This window comes from Mesitornis unicolor, unplaced genomic scaffold (assembly GCF_000695765.1).
Source record: "Mesitornis unicolor isolate BGI_N332 unplaced genomic scaffold, ASM69576v1 scaffold44246, whole genome shotgun sequence".
Lineage (NCBI taxonomy): Eukaryota > Metazoa > Chordata > Aves > Mesitornithiformes > Mesitornithidae > Mesitornis > Mesitornis unicolor.
The window spans coordinates 2,837-3,614 of record NW_010193822.1 but is presented as its reverse complement, the minus strand read 5'-3'; positions in this window follow the sequence as shown (position 1 = coordinate 3,614).

Genomic DNA, 778 nt, shown 5'->3' with positions numbered 1-778 from the left:
CATTCCTGCACCTCTGGAGGAGAGGGTCGGGGACCTCCACAGGAGGAAGTTTCAGTACAGACCAGTCAGTCTGGAATCACCAACAGCCCAGAAACAAAGTCACCAGCAATGGAACAACAGGATGGCACAAGCTGTAGTTCAACAGCCTTAACCATACTGCTTGGACAGATCTGTTGGGCCCTAGCAGCTGCAGTACCTGATTGCTACAGGTTTACTCTCTCATGCTTGTCCAGCTGAGGGAAGCTTGAGAAAAAGAGCCTGTGACTATCATACCCACGGAAAGCTGTGAAAGAAGGACAGCTGATAACTCACATCTGCCCTAGAAACCTTTTGTACCTTGGTGAAAGTGTAGTCTACGCCTTCTTCTCAAAACAGAGCTGTGAGACAGTCATTCTGCTTCTCCAAGAGGGACTCCAGCTATAACTCCTAAAAAATAAAGTCAGAAAAGGCAGTGAAAGATAGCTACTCAGTGCACACAGATACAGATGGATGATTAGCACTGATAGTGACATAAGATTTTCAGGTGTTACAGCTGGGCCATATTCCTTAAAGACATGCATCCTCATAGGGCTTTAGAGTCAAAGAGAAACATGTGTTTTTAAAGTAATCACATGCATTCCACTCAAATTATAAACATACATTCAACCACCTTGTAAAGAAAACCAGAAAGAAACTATACTACTAAAGTCTATGTCTGCTCCTTAAGCATCCATTGTACCACTCCAGCCTCTACAGTGGTCCAGGCTCTACTTTGTACTTGTATCTGGCTAAAAGCACA